The 22,858-nt window shown below is 37.9% G+C and overlaps 1 pseudogene; it reads right to left on the bottom strand.

Moving 5' to 3' along the window:
- Positions 1-1,917: 1,917 nt before the first annotated feature.
- LOC129521468 (spliceosome-associated protein CWC15 homolog) overlaps positions 1,918-22,858 on the bottom strand; it is a 116,756-nt pseudogene continuing 95,815 nt past the window's right edge.

The raw sequence follows: 22,858 nt of genomic DNA, 5'->3' as shown, positions 1-22,858 counted from the left end.
ATGGGCAGGGTATGTTAGACAAGAACGTGTTCAGAGGTGAGACAAAATACAGGGTAATTTCAAGAGGAAGCAACTTCTGTGTATTGGAAACATGAGGTACCAGAGGGTGTGGTAGGAAACAGGACTATGATCAGACCATGATCTCCTTTTGCTCCAGACTGAGGCAAGCACACTTCACCCATGTAGGCACCTTTACCTAGAGGAGTGATGTTATCAAACGTGTGTTTTAGAAAGGTCATGTCAAAGGCACTATGAGAGGTTTGATGTGGCAAAAATGGAGGCAGGGAAACAAGTTAAAAGGTTTCTGTAAGAAATGAGACTTCAGATAGGACAGTGGCAATGCAAGAAAGGGGGAAAGAATAAAAAGTACTTAAATCTGGGGGCACCCAGGTGACTCAGTCAGTTAAGTGTCTGACTCTTGATTTCAGCTCAGGTTATGATCAGGGTCATGAGATCAAGCCCCATGTTGGGCTCCATGCTGGGTGTGGAGCCTGCTTGAGATTCTGTCTCTTCCTCTGACCCTCCTCCTCCCCCCACATGCAGGCACACTCCTGTCTCTCCTTCTCTCTCTCTCTCAAAAAAACTTTTAAGTACTTAAATCTAAATATTAATTTGATTTGAATTATTTGAAAAACTTCAGTCCACAATGTTAAGTGATTGATTAGATTTAAGGAACAAGGGAACAAAGAGGTTTTTAAGATGATCCCCAAATTTCTGGTGTGGGAAAATTAAGTGAATGGTAGTGTCAGGGTCAATAATAAAAACACAAGGGAGGGAGGTGGGCTTTAGAAAAAAGATGATAGGCTGACTTTGGCCATGTGTAGTTTATGATGTCTGTACTATTTACATGTGTGTTTTCTCGGTATACATTCAAAAATAGGGCCAATAATAAGAGTAAACTTTATTAAATCCCAGGCATTCTTCCAAGTACTTTCCTTATACAATTCATTTACTCTTATAACAACTCTATAAAAGACACTATTATTACCTCTATTTTGCGATGAGAAAGTGAGTTTCAGAGAGGTTAAGTGACATGCCTGAGGTCACAGAGCAAAAGTGGGTTTCAGAGCCCACTTTCTTAATCTCTAAGATATCTAGCCAAACTCCTTCACTCTTCTAGTGAGTAACCGTGATTAATCCAAAGTCAGATAACTATCTAGTATTAGCTAGAATTAATTTTGGTAGTCTGGAAATTAAATGTGGGTCCCCTATGTAATTAGTAAGAATTCTACTTTTAAAATACACTTCCCTTTGAGTATTCAGTGAAAAACAAACTCATAATTCCTAACCAAAATTAAAATAATACATTTGATTAGCTTTAGAGGTTAGGGAATCAAGTAAAAAGAGTGAAAATGTATTTTATGTAACTACTATACATATCCATATGAGAAGATGTCATTAGTCTTTCTTTTTACACAGAGAAGAAAAGACTGGTGTGCCACCAAGAGTGTGTCACATTGTGCTACCATATGTGGACCTCTGACTTTTTTTTCCCCCTATTTCCCAAAGTTTTATTTTGGTTTGAGGTTAAACTTCCCTAGGCTCTGCATCTCAAGTGTGCCAGTGGCAAACTACCTCATTCAAGGCACATGGCCGTTGAGTATCCAGGAGAACGCAGGAAAGCCACATGTTCCCTGGGCATGCTTACGGAGCAGTTTTGGGCCAAGAGGAAAAAAAGGAGCGCTTGTGGAAGGGAAAGATGCTCCATGCACCCTCAGACATGTACTCAGGATGCTGAGAGCTCGATGATCCTCTTCCATACCAACATGTAGGCCAAAATAGAATGCCTTTCATCCTCCATCACACTCTTAAAAACACCATCAGCAAAAACACAGAGAAGGTATCACACATTAACTGACCTTAAATCAATGTCAAAGAAACAAGAAGTTGATGCATAAAGAAATACAATTCACAAAAGAAAATGTGCAACGTTTTATAAGCTGTATACATTTCAACAAAAAAAGTTGGGGGCACAGATTTAGATATTTTGAGTTTTGAAAATATTTATTACAAGAAGATTCCCTTTCCCATATTAAAAGGAAAGCATATTACTGGAAATATTCAGAGGATGGAAACTAGGTTAATCCAATTCCCAAGTCCTCATCAAATAAAGTTATCAATAAAGGAAAAGATAGTTTGGAACTTAAAATTAGGGAGGCCTATACACAATTTAGATGGGGAAAGAGAAAAACAGAACAAAGTGAGAATGATCGTTTACACCTTACAGTCTTTAATTAAGCACATAAAAATGTACTATTTAATATATTTCTCCATGAACTTTTTGTGAAATTCAGATCACAGTGTATCATTTACAAATCTTTTGTCTTTCTTCTGATCATCTACACCTTTTGCACAGTTCTTGAAAACAACATCATCAACCCACCTTCTTTTAACTTTGAAGTTGGCCTGAGGCTGGGATGGACCAGTGAGATTAAGGAGAGGGTTTCCACTCAAAATGTTTGCCACACGTATTCTTTCTTCTTCAGCTTTCTGTTCTTGTTCCTTCCTGGCCTGCTCTTCAGCTCTTTCTTTTTTAATTTTTTCTAGTTCTGCAAGAAGAGCTGCAGTGTCATCATCATCACTCTCCTCTTCAAAATCTTCATCCTCGTCTTCCTCATCTGTTAGAGGATCATCTGCATCAAGGTTGGCAGCAGGAATCTGGTCTAATTGAGGCTTCTTTGACACCGACAAGGAGGTTGTATGTTCTCTTGTTGGACGGTCTCTGTTTTTTCTCTTGCAGCAGCTCTCTCCCACTCTTCCAGCTCCCTCCTGAAGTCATGGTTGCGAACCTCTTCGGGGGCATCCTGAGTAGTTTGTCTATATTTTATATTTGTATGAGAAGGTAGATCTCTACTTGAATACTGCTTTGAGAGTTGGCTCAAATCACCTTCTCCTTTTCCTCTCCCACCTCTTGCAGGTTCAAAAGTTGGCCTAGCTGCTGTTGTCATCTTTTATGCTGCTACCCTCCGGCGGCACACGTCGACCAAGGTCTAGTGCGACAGCCTCTGCAAATCACACAGACACCATGATGACTCTCACCTCCCCACCTCTGACTTATTTTGGTAAAAGGACCAGTTTTTAGTTCATTCAGTTTTTTCCTTAGCTTTATTGTCCATTACAGCTTTTGCTCAAGGGAGACCCCATCTACCCAGCTACATCCCCTTCCTCCTTCCAGGTTACTATGATGCCAGGATGGACCCACTGCCACCAAGGCTCCCAGCCTAAGTCAACAGTTACCTAGGGAAGATGTTTTTTTAAAAGATAGCCTGAATGTCATTTTCAAACTGAAGAATCAATAGAAATTACACCTAGTTGAGGATTTTACTCTGTATAAAAAGTTTGGACAGAGAGGAATGGGTGAAAGAAGACCTGAGCCCTAGTCTTAGTTCTGCCCTTAACTAGGGGTATGACTTGGACTAATCACACAACCTCTCTGCATCTGATTTATTTGCAAATTGAAGGCCTTGGATCAAATGATCTCCAAGTTCCCTTTCAGTTTTATAACTCCATGATTTTGCAAGATTCCAAGTAACTTCTTTATGTCCAGGCAAAGGGAGCCCCTGTCATGGCACCCATACTTTAGAGAGTCCCTAAGACTAAGTGGATGAGCCTAGCCGTGTACCAAGCAACTAGGACATCAGAATTCTCTGTGCAGTTGGCACTGAGCCAGCTTCCAGGGGCTGCTGTTGCCGAAGCTGAGACCTGAGCTTGTCAATGCAAGCTGAAGTATCCACTTGCTTGGATGGATATAGGGCAGGTGAGAGGGGGTACAAGCTGCTAACTGGGTATCTCTCCTACCACAAGCTGGCACCAAATTCTGAGGAGTCCACAACCTGGGCTTCCAAGTCATTATAATATTAATCGGTTAATGTAGGAGGATGAAACTTAATAGTTTATTAGCCTGATTACAACTTTTAAATATTTAGATATATGCTGGGTGCAATATAATTTGTACTGTTGCCCTGGGCCCTGAAAATATTAAAGATTGCCCTAGAGATTCACCTTCAGGAGTCTAACTCTTCAAGCTCTATAAGTTTCAGTTAAAACAGGTATAAATAATGACACAAGATATGGCTGAGAATGGTTTGGATGGGACATATGTACATTAATTTGGAGTTTAAAATGAATTGCCATTTTCCTTCTCTCAAAAATAAAAGATTAGGCCTATTCTTAAATACTTTAAGGTCCCTCAATTATTGTATTGGCACTTATAGGCCACCATAAATCAGTTATTTGAACATCATAAATCTAACTTTAAAACAATAACCATTAATAACCATTAATTAATATTGAAAGTCTGGTTATATAATTTTCCCCTTTTTCCTCCTTTGCCACAAAGAGAAAACAGAGTATAGAGGGTGAAATCTGGGACTTCAGACATATGCTTCCATTAAACCACAGGGAATCTTAAGGGTCTCCAGGAGCTAAAATAAATTCAGTGGGCTTTTTTGTGCCACGTATCCAACCTAACTCCACCAAATGCTCAAGTTCATGTTCTCTTTCCAGCTTGCTTGCTCTCACTATCATTCTCACACTCTTTCTTGCTTTTACACTCTTTTCTACATAGAGTTCCTCTTTGAAACTCCTTAATGCTAATTGGCCTCTACACCAGATGCTGGCCCTCTACACACTAGCTACTCAAGAATCTTTCCTTTAGTAACTCTCAGCCTTGCTCTCCCCAACCATGTCCACCACCCCGTCACCAGTATTTCTTTTTGATTTTTCCTGGCCTATCTCCCAGTTCCCTGATCCCTGAATTGCATTCCCCAGAAATGCTAATTCTATAAACCAGTGGGGGGTCACATCCAAGAGTATTCAAGCGCTAAAAAGCACCTGATGTGATTTACATAGGGCACACTGAGAAATGCAATTTATTACAAAGGAATTTTTGTAGTCCAAATTTCAAGCACAGAAGAAAACAATGAGAAGATTGTGTGCGGCCTTCAGGTATCATTTCAGACACTTTGAATTACACATGAAGAGAGTAATCTTAGTCAACATCAGCTCCATGCTTTATACTTATCAAAATAGGCTCAGATTCTTAATCTAAGACACTACTCACAACAACCCTACAGGTAGATTATATTTTTTTTCCATTTTACACGAGAAAAAAACTGAGGCTTAAAGAAGATGACTCAGCCAACGGAGACACTCAACCCAGGTTGTAAGCCTCCAAGCACTCCTTCAGTTATCCTTAGGGTAACCCAACCAAGGGGCTTATGTTGGACTAAGGGCTGCACTGGACAAGGGGGCATTTGCTTGAAGTCTTAGTGTGTGACCTTACACTTTTTGCCATTGATCAACTGGGAATAAGGCAGTTTACTGGCCTGGGGATTTATCTAAACCACTTTGGAGAACTGTTCCATTCTGAGTACTAGAAGGAATTGTACTTATATCTAAGGAACAGATTAGAAACTGAAAGCATGATGTCAGAGGCAAAGACCATTAAATTTACTACATCCTCAATGTATGAAATTAAGGATGCTTAGTAACATATAGTTGTGAAATCAACACATCCAGATTTTAAAAATAATAATAATATAGTTAAAACAAAAGCAAGTTCATTAAAAACTAATCATGTCCTTCTCCTTTATGTATTAAGATGAAAGCTGTGAGTGATGCTTTTAATTATAGTCCTGATGTTTTAGTTGCAGAGCAGTTTATTTAAAGTGACAGTATCACTTTCTTATTACATAATTACTACTACTGAATTTGCAATATAAACAAATACGAGACAATAATTCAAGGACAGCAGGAAAATTGATAGTACTCATCAGCTAATAATCTTAATGGGTTTATTGCAGATTGCTGATTCAGACCTAATTTAGTTTGAGAGTTAACTAGAGGGAAAAGAGTCACAGGCTCATTTCTTTGGCAGGAACTGCACCTAAAGTCCTCGTGGTGTTAAAGACAAAAAAAGATTCAAGGGAAAATCAGTGTCCACACTGAAAATCAGTATCAATACAATTTTCCTATTCTCTTTAAGCTTGCCTATATAACTCTGAATATCCAAAACCAATGCCAGGATGTGAAAAGCAAATAGGATTCTCATTAATTAATTCAAGGAGTATGGACTTAGTCCACAATGTTATGACCTTTGTTATAAGTAGTAAATACACCATCAAAAAAGGCATTAAAGAAAAAAGGCAAGAAGGCAGATTCTTACACTGAGGGAAAGACTTGGTCTCTACATAGTTTTGAAGGTCACTTCAACTTTAATGTTCTGTGATCTCAGACTCAGATCTTAATCTATTAAATCCAATTCCCCCTCTGTAGGTATTTATGAAAAAAGTAGTCTTACCTGGCTTGAAACATGCTAGACATTTTCCCATATGCTTTAAAAAAAATTAGAAATGCTCTGTAAACTCTCTTAGAATAAGGTATGGTCATCTTGTATCACATACAAGGAAATTTTGTTGGTAAAATTTTGGTAAGAGATGGTTAGAGCTAAGAAGCTGTCAGTCTTATGAAGCAAGGAGCTAGGAGTTTTACATATCATGTTCCTTTTATGAGGGTCCCCAGAGAAATCATATTGTATGCAAACTTCAGAAGGCATAGTCCTTACTGAACAACCCACAACTGAAGCTTCAAAGAGATCATCTGAACCTCATATATAACCCCATCCTAATATAAAGACAGACTTTTATATGTTCACAATGTTCACATGTACATTCAAAATAACCAATAATGAGTGAATAATGATTTTCAGCTGCAGGAGGTGATGACTGGCTTATTTTATTTTTCATTGTTTCTTTGAACCTAACAACAACTAAAGATGCTGGCGAATTACTTAATGCAAGATACATTATCCTACTCCAGCCCAGTAACTGCCATAAAAGCTCCCATATCTTCTGTGCTCAAGAGATATCTACTGAGAGTCCTCAATGTTCTAAGCCTTAGGCCTAGCAGACAGAAATGTTTCATTTCTCTGAACTGGGAGAGTGCACACTGAAGTTCACTACAAAGTTATTAATAATGAGCACTACAGCAGTTAAAAGTTAATATTTGGAAAGAATAACAATAATAATGAGATGCCACAGTTAATAACTGCAATAATGATTATAAGGATTATAAATTGATAGATAAATTGTAATAAACGGTTCAATAGTAAGTTAGAGCATAACTTTATGCTAAGAGTATTAAAGAAAGAGAAGTAAAAGTGTTTATACATATATCAGTAACTTTAGATATGTGTGAAGTGCCAGAATTATCAACTATACCGATTTAAATAAGATTTTCTCGTTTATTTAGGAATGTGTCTCCAAGGAGAAAGATGTTTACGGTGGGTGGGACCAAATCAAATTTAAATCTAAATCAAATTTACCCTGGAGGGACCCACACTGACACACCAGAAGAAAATGTTTTGTCCTGAATATCTCAAATCCACCCTGACCATAGATCCTTTATCCTTGGGACACCTTTATGGCTCACTGGTTGAGCATCTGTCTTCAGTTCAGGGTGTGATCCAGGGGTTCCAGGATCAAGTCCCACATCAGGCTCCCCAAAGGGAACCTGCTTCTCCTTCTGCCTGTGTCTCTGCCTCTCTCTGTGTGCCTCTCATGAATAAATACTTTAAAAAAAGAAAAAAGATCCTTTATCCTTTGTCTTTCCTTATGAATAGTACCTATAATATGACCAATTGTGTGTTCAATTATCATATGTGATGGAGCAAGTTTAAAGACACCCAAGAAATTATAAATTCTATGTTTACAGAACCCTGGGGTAGTTTATATTCTTGGCACCAAGACATTAGGATGTTCTGGATTGACTTGGAGGCTAATGCTAATGGGCAAATGCAATGCCAAAAGATACCAAGATCCCACAAGAAGATGATCAGAACTTGAAAGCCAGTATCTCCAAATTAGGGATCAATTTTGTGTTTAGAGTTTCAATCTTCCCATTCTTTCAAGAAGACTTGACTCAAATGGGTTGTTATAGTAATGGGGGAGAGCTGAACTGGAAGAGTGAATTACTTCAATGAGTATCCAGCCAAGAGTCAGAGGGAAGTGAAATGCATAAATCTAGTATTTTCAACCAATCCCAGTTCCATTGTTCCAAAAAAAATAAGAATGCCCCTATGATTAAGGCCAATTTTACTGAGTGTTCAAAAGTAATTTTTACTATGCCGAAATTTTGTCTTACACTCTGACTACAGAAGGCAAATTCTGTGTAAGATACTTTATTCACTATTTAAACATTAACCAAAATTTCCTCCTTGAAGAAAATGTGAGAAGGTAAATTGTCTGTCCCCATGATGCCATGAGGTTAAGCAGTTTCTGAAGATGTAGCGAGCCAGGCCCTTCCTACTTTTCTTTATTACATCAGTCTAAGTTTACCTAATGCTAGTAGAAGCTTATTTAGATTTACTACAAAATTAAACATTACTTAAAGTCACCCTGCAGCAAAAGATACAAACAAATATGTTAATAGCACCTTCCAGGGGACCTGACATGTTGTGACTATACAATAGGATGAGACACCATGTATCTTCTGAACTGCCAGAAGAATTTTAAGTTATGATGCAACACAGACTATGTATCTTTAATGTCAGGAAGTACCTGAGTAAACCTTTGTTCATTCTAAGTCTTGTGCTGTACTGAAACATTGATTTTCCTATTCAGACATTGGAGTTCTTATTCAAATATTTGATTTTTTTTTTTTCATTTGGAAGACTGCTTAAAGACTGTGAGCTTCTTAAGGCCAGGGACTATGTCTTGTTTACTGATATTTATTTCCCAGTTCCTGGTACATTATGATGTTCCATAAGTATGTAATGAATGAATGAACAGAATTATGGACTAAAAATTGAAAAAGAATTTTGTTGGGGGTAATTCTTAATTAATGAAAATCAAAGTTGCTTCCATTGCAGCAGATGGAAGTAATCACATATGTATACTCACCAATCATTGATAATATAGTACATGTGTACAAAAGTGATGATGTGACAACAAAAATCGAAACAATGATTAATAAATTCTTCTAGTTTTGAATTTAGTGTCCTCTGACACTAAAGGTAGTTTGTCTTAAACTTCCTCTGGACTTCATATTACCAAAATAATTTTTTTAATTTAACTTTGTTTCCTGAACATGCACCTGAGCCTTAACGTGTACCGCCTTGTGACATTCTAATGTAGCTGTCTTGTATTGTCATTGATCTTGACCACTGATAATAAAAATGTTTTACCCACATGTTTTATCCCTCCAGGAAACCTTACTTAGGACAGAATTCTGGGCAGTAAGTCTTTAACAAAACATTTGTTTAATGAAAATACAATGGGCATGGCCTGGGACTATGTGCATAATGGGTAAGAGAGCAGGCTGGGAGATAAACTTTTCAGAATCAGATCCCGGCTCATCTCTTAGCACCAAAATTGGTAATTTGCTTAACTAACCTCTCTGAGATTCATTTTCCTCATGTATAAAAGATAATACACAAAAAGTATGTGTGAGGATTAAGTGGGATCGTCCATGTAGAGCACTTCAAATAAAGCACATGATGGGACCCTATTATGCTACGGGCTGCTGTAAGTGTTTTGCTTATATTAATTTGAACAAACACAACAATTAATGTTACACATAATAAATGATAGCTATTATTAGCTATTTTCATTAGGTTGGGTGTATAAAATTACCAATATTTCATCATTTTGACCTGCAAAAGCAACAATTCAGTGGTGTGATCTGATATTCTATGAACTTAATACACATAAACAATTTGGTCAAATCAGTCTGTTAAATCAGAAAATGGGAGAAGTGGGTAAACTATTTGTACAATCAAATCTAAAAATATTACTCCATTAGTAATAATCTCTGCATGTTATAAGCTGGGCTTTATAGTATATTTGCATCCCTGATTTCAGGACACAAGCAGGAAAGGCAATTTGGAAGAGCTGAAATTAGGAAAGGAAGAAACCTGAATACTCCACCCCAGCACATTTTTTCTACACTTTTCTGATTCTCCACCCACATCTAACTGCCCACTGTTCCCGCTCAAGGCTAACTTTGTCTATTTGGGCAGAGTCGGTGGATGTCTATGGGAAGTGATTTCAGGGAAATTTTGAAAAGATAAGTATTTTAAAATGCCCCAAATCCAAAGCAGAATTTATCATCATCTTGGGGTCAGAAATGATAGTCCCAGAGAATTCCTAACAAATTTGCAAACATATTACCTGAATGAGCTCATGCTTAGCTCATTTAGTACCCACTAAATAGGGTCTCGGCTTAATTAACAGACTGCTGATGGAATAGGTGAGAGAATACATGTGTTGTGATGAGGCAAGTGATGGAAAAGGTTAAAATACACACAGTGGAGCAAGAGAGCAGGAGGCTTGGATTAAAGACTCAGGATGTCTAAGAACTAAAGTGGGGAAGAAAACTAAAAATAAATGATCCTAACATACCTGGTTTAACAGTATCTCCCCACGCTCTGCCTAATCCTCTATACTACGGATCAGTGATAACACCTTCCACACTTCCTGCCCTCCCACTGTGCTCCTATTCTTTGGCTGGTCTAAAATCAGGCTTTCCTCAAACTGAGATTATCTCAAACTGCCTTTTTCTGCCTAATATAAAGTGACTGCTTTCATCTGAGCATCTGCAAAATCAATTTTCCTCACCCTTCACTTTGGAATGCATGTTTAAATATAGCTCCAGTAGCTGTTGTGCTTAACAACATCAGTGAATTGCACTCCAATTTAACTTTTTCAAATAACCATCGATATCTGTAAGGATTCTTAGTCCCACCTTAAATAGAGTCCCTGAGTTGAATAGTCACTTAAAAAATAAAAATAAGAAACAAGTATTCTTTGAACTTTAAACAGTTTTAAATGAACTGAATCCTTATTGGGAGTTGTGTTTTGTTTTGTTTTTGTTTTTTTTTTAATGAACTGAACACAAGCATTAACACAGAAACAGTTGGTTGCTAATCATTAGCTGGAGAAAACTATATTACATGGCTAATGGAAACAGTAGGGAGACACGGGAGAAATAAGAACTGTGTGTTGGCAGCAGCATTGTGTCTGTAGGTAGCTCCAAGTTACCAAGTAGGCCTGTGTTACTATAAACAATACAGAAGCAAAAGAGTTATTATAACATCTTTTCAGCCTTTTGAGAATTTACCGTATGAGACATTTCAAGCCTGTGAAGGCCAGTAAGGAGTAGCTTTGGCATTACTGAAGAATTCACTGATATAAACCTTGTTGGCATGTTTAGCAGATCAGTGACCAATGATAGCAATAGCAATTCCATACATTTGTATGATTATCTATCAACCTCCTTTAATCTTGACAACAAACCTAAGAAATGGGCATTATAAATGAGGTTCAAAGAGATTGGTAAGGGACCTGCCCAAGGTTGCACAGGTAATAAATTATAGAGGTCAAATTTTATTTAATATTACTCAATGAACTTTCATTGACTTCCCTCCCTGTGCAACTCTGTGCTAAGCACTGAGGACACCAGAAAATAAGTCACAGTACCTGCCTTCAGGGAATGAAGAACCTGCTGCAGACAACAGGTGGTTATTCATTCACTCAGCAACTTCCAATTGTTGAGGGTCTTCTATGTGTCCAGTATGATTGGAGTACTGAGAAATGAGCAACGCACAAAAGAGACAAGGTTCCTGCTACCCTGGAGGGTGCATTTTACTAAAGCCAGAAAAGTGAGTTAAAATAAACAACACAAAGGCTACATATTCTATGACTCCAACTATAGGATATTCTGGAAAAGACAAAACTATAGAGAAATTTTTTAAAAATCACTTGTTGCCAGGAGTTTGGAGGAAAATAAGGAAGGGAGGGATGAAAAGAGAATTTTTAGGTCAGTGAAAATATTCTGTATAATACTGTATTGGTGGATATATGACATTACATATACATCAAAACCTATATGCTGTACAAGACAAACAGTGAACCCTAATGTAAACTAAGAAATTTAGTTAATGTATCAATATTGGTTGAACTGTAACAAATGTATTATGCTAATGCAAAACACTAACAGTAGGAGAAACTGGGTGATAGGAAGGAAAAGGGGTATATGGGCCTCTCTGTATTATCTCAATTTCATATAAACCTGAAACTACTCTAAAAAAATAAAGCCTATTATTTAAATTAATTAACTAAACAAGGCAATTTATTGAGTGCAACCAAACTCAATAAAATGAAGTGATATCACAGAGCCAAGAGGGTGCTATAATGGATCAAAGAAGGCCTCTCTGAGGAGATGACATTTTAACAGAGGCTTAAAGTGAAAAAAAAACTAAAGATCATGGCAGCAATTGGTTGGGAGAACCCAGGGAACTTACTTCTCATCCTGAGGCTGCACTTGTATAGCAAGCCATCTCTTTTCACTTAGATTTTACATTTATTTAGAGTGGCTTTGGGGGAAGCTAATGGAGAATACAGGGGAATTCAGAAGAAACTAAATCTTCTTTCCTCCCACCACATTCACATAGCAAGCCACATTTTGGAGCAGCCTTGAAAAAGAAATAAACTGTGTGTGTTTGAGAAACAAATAGAAATCTATGGAATTGAGGGAATCTGGTACAAAATGATGGAGGAACCAGCTATATCATGTAGGTCCTTGACTGGCACAATAAGAAGTTTGGATTTTATTTCACTGAAAGGAAAAGTTAATGGAGGATTTTCAGCTAGAAGTGACAGTATCTGTTTGACTTTTTTTTTTTTTTGGCTGGGTACAGTATACTTTATTGATGGTACATGATAAGGTAAGGTTCCTCAAACCCCTCCCCTTCTTCAGGGGGACTAGGTGGAAATTGTGGAGTATGTTGGAGGATGAGTTACAGCAAGGACTCCCCAGGAGGTGAGGGCCTCTCTCTTTCTCTTGATCTAGCTGGGGCTGGTGGTCGAGGGTATCTCACTCCTTGGAGTCCATGTGGATCATAAGGTCCACCACCTGGTTGCTATAGTCAAATTCATTGTCATATCAGGAAATGGGCTTGACAAAGTGGTCATTGACAGCAATGCCAGCCCCATCATCGAAGGTAGAAGGGTGTCACTGTTAAAGTTACAGGAGACAACCTGGTCCTTAGTGTAGTCCAGGATGCCCTTGACAGGGCCCACTGATGCCTACTTCACCATCTTCTTGATGTCATCATATTTGGCAGCTTTCTCCAGGTGGCAGGTTGGATTCACAACTGACACATCAGTGGTGGGGACATGGAAGGCCATGCCAGTAAGCTTCCTATTCAGCTCAGGGAAGATCTTGCTTACAGCCTTGGACGCTCACAGTAGAAGCAAGGATAATGTTCTGAGCAGCCCCTCAACCATCATATCATAGCTTTCCAGAGGGGCTGCTCGTGGTGTTCTGAGAGGCCATGATGGCAGACACTGTGGTCCTGAGTCCCTCCATGATGCCAAAGCTGTCATGGATGACCTAAGCCATAGGGGTCAAGCAGTTGGTAGTGCAGGAGGCACTGCTGACAATCTTAAAGGAATTGTCATACTTATGGTTCACATCCATCACAAACATGGGGGCATCAGGAGAAGGGGCAGAGATGATGACCCTCTTTGCCCCATCCTTCAAGTGAGCCCCAGCCTTCTTCATTGTGATAAAGACCCCAGTGTACTTCACAACATACTCAGCACCAGCATCATTCCATTTGATGTTGGCAGGATCTTGCCCCTGAAAGATGGAGATGGGATTTCCAATGATGGTAAGTTTCCCATTCTCAGCCTTGACTATGCCATGGAATTTGCTGTGGGTGGAATCACACTAAAACATGTGAACCATGTAGTTGAGGTCAATGAAAACAGTCGTTGATGGCCACAATATCTACTTGCCAGAGTTAAAAGCAGCCCTGAGGACCAGGTGCCCCAATACAGTCAAATCCATTTATTCTCACCTCCACCATCACGTCCTGGGAAAGCGGTTGGCCCTGCACCAGAAGATGTGGCCTGTCAAATGGGGAAGAGCAGAGAGCCTGTTTTACGTTATGAAAGAACTGTGGCCACTGAATGGAAAATGGATTGAAAGAAAGCCAGAGTAAAAGCAGACACACCAGTTTAGAGGTGAGAGAGAAAAGTTTTGGGATATATTTAGGCTACAAAACTAAAGGACTTGCTGTTAATTAGATGAACAAGATGAGAACAAGAGGGAAATCAAGGTGATGCCTAGATTTTTGGATGGAGCAGTTGAGTCATTGATGCTGCTATCAGGGCTGGGAAGACCAAGAGATAAAAAGTTTTAGTGGCAACAAGGGTAAAATCAAGAATTCTGTTAAGGTTTGAGATGTGAAAAAAGAATTAAAAATATACTTGTGCTAAGTACCACTAAGATCAGGGTATATTCTAAAAAATGTGAAAACACAGAGTAAGGAGAGACTAAATCTGTGAGAGGAGAGAAGGGCAGTGAAAGTTTCAGAGAGGATGTGAAGTTTAGCTTGTGTAACTAAAAACAATGAAGAAATGGCCAATAGGTGAGAATGACATTTGAGGCAGAAGGAACAGCACATGTGCAAAGGCAGGAGGTACAAAAATACGGTTTGTAGCAAGCTTCATCCACTGCTCCAAAGCTATCTTTGAGGTCAGCCTGAGGTTTCTAAGGCACAGTAAGGTAGTGAGAAAAATATGCAGTAGTAAATACATGACCATGTTAGAGGAGGAGACTGAGATTGAGAAGACAAGGAGAATATTCAATATATAATTAGAAACCCTGAGTTCCAGACCCAACTCTGCCACTAAGAAGTCAGGCAAGCTATTTCACTTCTCTGGGCTTATGTCTTCATCAGTAAAGTAAGACTATAAAGGTAAGTTATTCCTAAGGCAGTCTTCATTCTGGAAATCTATAAAACTATGGTTAGTAGTCCTCTTGTACTTACATTACAAACACATATTTATACATATATAAATAAAATGTTTATATTTTTATTTATATACACATACAAATATAAATAAATCATCTTCTTCATTTCAAAAAGTATTTGAGACAACCTAAAGAAATACATACTGTTGTATAATAAAGAATTTGTCTCATCTTGGACCCTGGTTTCTAGGAAATAATCTCAAAATCCTTGGAATTTCCTGGGTGATGGCAGTGACTTTGTTATTTATGCATCTCTTGTGTCATATCTGATGTGTACTAAGATAACTCAGGAAAGGGGTTAGTCACTGGAAACACCGAACAAAGTATTAGAGAGTTGTGTCTCTGAACCAGCCCAACCTCCAGGGAGGAGAGGGGGCCTAAAAATTAAGTTCAAACATATGGCCAGTGATGCAATTAATCATGCCTATGTCATGAAACTCCAATAAAAACTCTGAACACCGATTCTCAGATAAGTTTCCTGGTTGGTGAGCACATCAATGTGTAGGGCGGGTGATGCACTCTGCTTCCACCCCAGACCTCATCCTAATTGTCTCATCATTTGTCTGGTCCTGATTGATAGACTTTATAACAAAACTAATCATAAGTACAGCACTTTCCTAAATTCTGTAAGTCATTATAGCAAATTATCAGACCTGAGATAGTCATAGAAATCCCCAAATTTGTAACCAGTTAGTCAAAAATACGGGTGGTCTGAGGACTTCTGAAACTGTCACTGGCATCAGAAGTGAGGGCAGTTTTTTGGGAATTACGTCCTTAACTTGTAAAGCCTGTGCTAACTCCATGCAGTTGGCATCAGAATTGCACCATAGCAATGCAATAACAGAAATGAAATAAATATATGGTTACAGCCAGGAGAAATAAGGGTACAAAAATTAAAGTGACAAAAATTATTACTCATATCCTAAGAATGAATTCCAAGGCCTATTCATAGGGATTTCAGACTTAGCATGGTATGATACTAAGAACATGAGTTTAAAGCCACCCTTAGAGGACTCACATCCCTTCTGTACTGTCTATCATCTGAGTGACCACAGGCAAGTCTATGAGCCTCTATTTCTTTATCTGTAAAATGGAGATAAAAATAAAGCCTATATCATGGAATTGTTGTAGGAATTAAGTCAGTCAGTGCATAAAAGGTATTAAAGACAGTATCTGACATATAAGATACACATGATTAGTACAGGTCACTGTCAACACATCAAAGTACAATTGAATGAAACTGATTATTTTCTTTAAAAATACACATGATTAGTACAGGTCACTGTCAACACATCAAAGTACAATTGAATGAAACTGATTATTTTCTTTAAAAATATGCAGTCCAGATGTGAAACTATCTAACAGTCTATCACAGCACTGTCCAAATAAACTTCAGCAGTGATCACAATGTTCTATATCTAATGTTGTCCAATACAAAAATAACTAGACACATGTGGCTATTTATCACTTAAAATATGGGCATTTTGACTGAGAAACTGAATTTTTATTTTATTTAACTTTTAACTTATTTAAATAGCCACATGAAACTAGTGGCTGCCATGTATTGTACAACAGAGAAGACAAGGATATATTGGACTGGCAACATGCCCTTCAGGTGCTCTTTCATGAACAATGCTCCTCACAGTCAAACTTTGGGCAAGGACTGGGAAGGTGAGAGTTCAAGTCTGTTTAATTCTAAGTTACAAGTTAAAGGAAGAATCATGTGTTCAATGTGCATCAAAGAAAAAAGTAGGTTTAACATTTTGTTATTAAATCAAGAAGCCTATCAACAATAACCAAACTATGGAAAGAGCTCAGATGTCCATTAACTGATGAATGGATAAAGAAGATGTGCTATCTATACACAATAGAATATTACCCAGCCATCTACTGGCAAAGAATGAAATCTTGCCATTTGCAATAACATGGATGGAGTGAGAGTTATGATGCTAAGTGAAATAAGTTAGAGAAAGACAAGCACTATATGATCACTTACATGCAGAATTTAAGAAATAAAACAGATGAACATATGGTGGGGTAGGAGAGAGAAACAAACCATAAGAGACTCTTAAGAACAAATTGAGGGTTGATGGAGGAGGGTGGGCGGGGGCTGCACTAGATGGATGATTGGTATTAAGGAGGGCAGTTGTTTATGATGAGTACTGGGTGCTGTATGTGATGAATCACTGAATTCTACTTTTTTAAAAAAGATTTTATTTATTTATTTATTTATTTATTTATTTATTTAATAGGGAGAGAGAGAGCACAAGCAGGGGAGTGGCAGGCAGAGGGAGAGGGAAAAGCAGACTCTGGGCTGAGCAAGGAGCCTGATGCCGGGCTCTATCCCAGGATCCTGGGATTATGACCTGAGCCAAAGGCAGATGAGCCAATCAGGTGCCCCTGAATTCTACTTCTAAAACCAATATCACACTGTGTTAACTAACTAGAATTTAAATAAAAATTTGAAGAAAAATAATCAAATCAAATCAAAATAAAGTCAAGAAGCCTACCCATCAAGCCAGAGCCAGAGAAAAGCCCACTGACTGCCACATGGAGATGGGCCCAGGTAATATTTGGAAGAACAAGATTTTCCTCATGTAACAATCCAGAGTTCACTACAATTTATAATAAGAAGAGTCCTTAAAGGTCTACCTACTTTATCAGGTTGTATTGAGAATTAAAAGAGAAAAGATATATAGCAGCTTGGCACATTGCCTTGCACAGCAACTGTTTAATCAATTTTAGCTTTTTTATCATCATCATCAGAATTGTTCTGTCACAAAATATGTCTGTAATAACTGGAACTTGAAAATTATATAAGAAGTATTAATAATCTCGGCATAGGGCCCTTATAATATTGAATTGCAAAAAGTGTTAATTACTGATGAGCCCTTCAAGATAAGCTAGTAATAAGCAAACAAGTTATTACCAGGCTTTTTGATTTTGACCAATTAAATGCTGCAGAACCTCTGCCAAAACTGATGGCTTGGGTTTTGAAGTAACTAATTTAAAGTAAAGTAATTGTATCTAAAGACCAATGCCTATAGATGATACTATAAATCTGAGGAGCATCATCAGCATTTAGGCAAAGGCTTATCTGTCTGTTCTCTATAGCAGGGAAGCATGGATTTAACTCATCCAGGAATAATATCAAGTCATTAAGATACACATTAAGGAGGAGAATCTAAAACATATTATAATTGTCTCCCTTGAAATTATCTAATCTGTCAAGAAACTGTCTCTAATGATCTGGAATCTGGAAAGTGGTGTTGCAAGTCTCATATAAGTATCAGTAGCCAGGAACCAATTCTTGTACATAAGCCAAAGGCTGATGGAAGGCCAATAAATTCAGCATTTTCACAGTTCCTGAGAAACTTTTTCACAAACTGATGAAGATCTTATAATGTTGGTCAATAAGGCAAGAGCTATGCCTAAAACCCAATACTCCTCAAAAAAGATATTGTCCTGAGAAATCTAGAGTTGCAATTTACCAAAAAGGAAATAGGCTTACCTTTAAATGGAATAATTTAGAGGGAAAAGAATGCATTTTTACATCACCCTATATATAATTCTAGGCATTTGTTTACTCATAGGTAACAGAAATAACAAATAGACAATGATCTAAGGCCATCATGGAGAGCAGTGCTGAATATTCAAAGGCCAAATGGCCTTTACCTGGTGCTTTATTTAATGAGAAATTATTATTGAGAACCAGACTTAGGTCTTCAATTTCAAGGCAGTTGATGCTGGCAATTTTGCCCAGCATCACTCTTCTATGAACACTAAAAAATAAACTAAAAATCGTATGATTTTCATCTCTGGTGACTTAGCTACTAAAAGGAAATACTGGCGGCTTCAAAGTATGCTTACACTAGTTCTGGAATTACAGTAAGATTAAAGGGAAATAGTACAATAGCAGAGGATGGCTGAAATTGGTCCCTTTGCATACCACAAACTATACATAATAATTTAAATAAATTGGTTATGCAACAGTAAAAGACACTACAAGATCAAACGGGTATCAGTTAGGAATATTTTAGGCTACAAGAAGAAAACATGACTATGTTTTCTTAAAAACATTATAGACATTTCTTAATGACCTGAGCCAAAGGCAGATGCCTAACCAACTGAGCCACTGAATTCAGGTGCCCCTGAATTCTACTTCTAAAACCAATATCACACTGTGTGTTAACTAACTAGAATTTAAATAAATTAAATTCTTACAATGAACAGAGTAATCTTTAAATTAAATTATGGCATCAAAAAGACTATGAATAACAACCAGTCTAAGTCTATGGTTTCTTTTTGTTTATATAGGCTTTTTGTGTGGAAAGAGAGAGATGAGGGCACTGGTCAAATGGAAAACATATCATTGCAGCAGTTAAGATGGTGGCTTAAATATTAGGAACTGATTTTTCCTCTTAAGTCAAGAGGCATGCAGTTGTTGGTTCTGATGTAGTTAGCTCCAGGGCCTCTGAATTCTCTTGATATTTCTCTTATGCACCCAGGTTGCCTGCCTGTTCAGGTCACATTCCAGCCTAAAGAAAATAAAAGGAAGAGGTGGCACCTATTCAAGAGTCCAACTAAAATCCTGTATGTGATCACTCAGGCCTGACTACAGGCATTATAAGACTTTGCTTGATGGGCCTCACAGCTTGAAGCTGCCTTCCCCTTCCCAGACGTGGTACACAGCCAATGCACTGTGATTCTCTGAAGAGAGTTACAGCCAAGGATTCAGCCCAATCTCCACCCCACCCCACCTGGGCTACCATACTGATACATATCTGCATACACATATCAGCAGCCTTTGATAAGGCACTTCTGAGGCAAGACTTCATTACCCCGGGGCCTTACTAAAACATTTTCTCCACTCTGGCTCAGTACTTCTCTGCTCTTTATCTTTTCCGCTCTCTCTCTACCAGACCCCTCAGATCCATTAAAAAGTCAAGAACCTTTTATTTCAGGCTTCACAGCAATAAAACATTTCCCTCATTTGTGTTACATCTACATGACCCTTGCCTGGTGCTGCTCCATGAGGAAAAAAAAAAAAAAGAAAAAAGAAACACTAGGGAACTGGTGATACTTTTTCCCTCTTGCTTGCAGTGTCACAATAAATAAATAAAGGTTTGATTGTAACTTTCAGTTTGACTCACATTCCTGACTGACCAACCTTAACACCAAGCAGCTCAACATCTACATCAGGGAAGCAAACCTGCCCAGAGACCATACAGCAGATTTCAACCTCTTCACGGAGATATACATGGCTGTTCTTAGGTGAACAATGTATACAAAGAGAAAGGGGTTGCTCACCCAACCATCAGTGCCTGTTACAATTTAGAAATTAGCTCTGTGAGGAAAATACAGGTTAAGGAGCTCAGAAAAGAGATGTGTGCTCTGAGCAAGAAGGAGATGGTTTCATAAAAGATTAAACTGTGCTCTGAAAGATAGAGAAGATTTGTAGATGAGAAGGCATGACAGATGGAATAAATCTAATAAGGAAAGGTTTTAAGGCAGGAAAGCATGCCTGGGACAGAGAAAGGAACATCCTATTCTTCTGAAAAAGAATGAATGGAGAAAGAATTTCTTGATTCAGGAGATAGAACACACTTCCCAAAATTATGAGAAGCATGCCACTCTAATGGGAGAATCTTTAACGTCTAGTGCTGGCAAGTAAACTACAAAATGTCTATTAAAAATATGCTATTGTCGGGATCCCTGGGTGGCGCAGCGGTTTGGCGCCTGCCTTTGGCCCAGGGCGCGATCCTGGAGACCCAGGATCGAATCCCACATCGGGCTCCCGGTGCATGGAGCCTGCTTCTCCCTCTGCCTATGTCTCTGCCTCTCTCTCTCTCTGTGTGTGTGTGTGTGTGTGTAACTATCATAAATAAGTAAAAATTTAAAAAAAAATGCTATTGTCTATCCAAACATGTCAATAAGTATTGGTGACAAACAAATCACCTTAATACACACAGATTATACTCTCCAGAGAAAGCAAGTAAAAAGTGCCTTGTGCAACAAAGGAAGAAAGCACAATTCTGCAACCATCTCTGCTTTTAACTCCCACTGAGATCCACAGGGTATCCATTCATGGATATGAAGCATATGGCCCTGAAAATATAAGCCCCTGATCTTACAATAAACAGAGTAATCTTTAAATTAAAACATGGCATCAAAAAGCCTCTGAAAAACAACCAGTTTAAGTCCAGGTTTCTTTCCGTTTATATAGGCTTTTTGTGTGGAAAGAGAGATGAGGGCACTGGTCAAATGGAAAACATATTCAATAATTGCAGCAGATAAGATCAAAGCAATATTTTCTCTATATTCCCTAAGAGGCATGTTTCTCCTGTTCCTTGTTAATTGGCAGTGACGGTCTAAACAAACAGTGGAAATAAAACCAGCAAGTTGGGTTCTTTCATGTCCCTTGTTATACCTCCTATGGAGTAACAGACAGTTGGACACTGAAAAGCTCCAGGACCAAGATCTTTCCTGTTATGTCCAAGTGAGCAACACCAGAAAGAAATCTGTAGTGAAAGCTCTCCTTCAAAATAGTTCCCAATAGTCCCATTTTGAAAGTAGATACTTTTTCTTCCCTGACCCCAATTGGTAATTATATTGCTGCTTATTAATCTACCTGACTGTTCCTAAATATTAAAATGTGGGATTGTATGATCATGCAACTATGCTGGACATGGAAGGAGATAACAAACTGTAAAGTCTTCTAAAACTGTAACCTTCTAAAAGTCAAGAGGACAATGTGTCAAAAAAAAAAAAAAGGAGACATTTTAATTAATACACTTCCCTGTGGCTTTGCCTTTCTTCTTGTGTGCTCAGCTGGAGTAATCAGAGGAAAACCTGAAGGGAGCTTCCTCAAAAGCCTCACTCAGTCCCTTCCAGCTGAGTCTCACTCTATGTTGGCAACTGTCTCCACTGAGGAAGAGACTTGGCATGATTTGTAATGTACATCTGCTCTGAGGAATAATCCCTCCTGAGAACCACCAGGAAGTAGCCTATTCAAAAAGCCAAAAATTGAAACCCTACTCACTTTAAAAGGAAGAAATGAGCAACAATCACTTAAGAAAGATTCTTCCTAAGCTACTTGCATATGCTACTTGCAACTTCCTCTTTAGAGATTTCCCCTTCTTTAGCAGTTTTTTAAAGTATAATTTATAATACTATAAAATTCACCCATTTGGAACATGCAGATCAGATTAATAAATTCATACACTTCTGTAACTATCATCAGACTCAAGGCTGAGAACACTTTCAGCACCTCCAAAAATTCCCTTGTAACCATTTGCCATAAAAAATTCTTACAATGAACAGAGTAATATTTAAATTAAAACATGGCATCAAAAAGACTCTGAGTAAGAAGCCTTTATTATTATTTATTAGTATTATTATTATTTAATGAATAAAATAATTCATTACTCTGTTCATACTCCCAGCTCTAGGCAACCTGCTTTCTATTTCTATAGTTTTCCCTATTCTCTAAATTTCATATGAATGCAACCATACAACATATATTTTTTGGTTTGTGAGACTTCTTTCACTTACCATGTTTTCGAAGTTAATTCATGTTGTATAAGTAGTTCACTTCTTTTTATTGCTGAGTAGTATTCCATTGTATTAGGTATTTTGTTTATCTAATCCACAGCTGATGGACATTTGTTTCCAAATACTTAGAGATATTAGAGTAACATGAACATTCAGATAGATCTTTGTGTGGACTTATGATTTCAATTCTCTTGGGCAGATACTGTATCTAGAAAATAAATTGCTGGGTCACATGTTTCATATCTGTTCACCTTTTCAAGAAATGGTCAGGCAGTTTTTTAAAGTAGTTGTATCATTTTCCATTTTTATCAGTAAGGTATGAGAGTTCCAGTTTCTTTGTAACCTCAGTAACGCTTAGTATTCTCAGTCTTTTTTGATTGCATATGTTCTAATAAGTGTGTAGTGGTTTCTCATTTGGGCTTTAATTTGCATTCCCCTAATGACTAAAAATGTTGAACATCTTTTCATGTGTTTATTTATTATT

This window comes from Nyctereutes procyonoides, unplaced genomic scaffold, assembly GCF_905146905.1.
Source record: "Nyctereutes procyonoides isolate TBG_1078 unplaced genomic scaffold, NYPRO_anot_genome, whole genome shotgun sequence".
NCBI classification, from domain to species: Eukaryota; Metazoa; Chordata; class Mammalia; order Carnivora; family Canidae; genus Nyctereutes; species Nyctereutes procyonoides.
Note: the sequence above shows the minus strand (reverse complement) of the source record. Positions and strands in the feature narration are given on the sequence as shown.